We start from the raw sequence: 339 nt of genomic DNA, 5'->3' as shown, positions 1-339 counted from the left end.
TCAGTTGGTTGTTTGGATTAGATCACTTTCGGCAAGTCATGACCAGTTTAGGGCTATGGGATGAAGGGCAATGAATAACGATGGAGCAAAGCACACACATTTCCAGATCCAACTGTTGAATCTTTGCCCGCATAGGGACCCCTCTGCGAGATATGTGATTTGCACTCGGACGGGGGGCCCACCGAGGGGCGCTTCAGCCCACTCACGACTGCCGCAGCAGGCTCCGGACAAACAGGACGTCGCGAGCATGCAGGATAAAGGAAAGAGAAGAGCTAAAGGACGGGTGAAGGAATACTCTGCGACATAGGTGAGGCATACCGAAGAACAACATTGCTCAAC

Source organism: Pollicipes pollicipes, unplaced genomic scaffold (genome assembly GCF_011947565.3).
Source record: "Pollicipes pollicipes isolate AB1234 unplaced genomic scaffold, Ppol_2.1 Scaffold_4740;HRSCAF=5597_pilon_pilon_pilon, whole genome shotgun sequence".
In the NCBI taxonomy this organism is placed as follows: domain Eukaryota; kingdom Metazoa; phylum Arthropoda; class Thecostraca; order Pollicipedomorpha; family Pollicipedidae; genus Pollicipes; species Pollicipes pollicipes.
The sequence above is the reverse complement of the archived record's forward strand: the minus strand, read 5'-3'. Positions refer to the sequence as shown.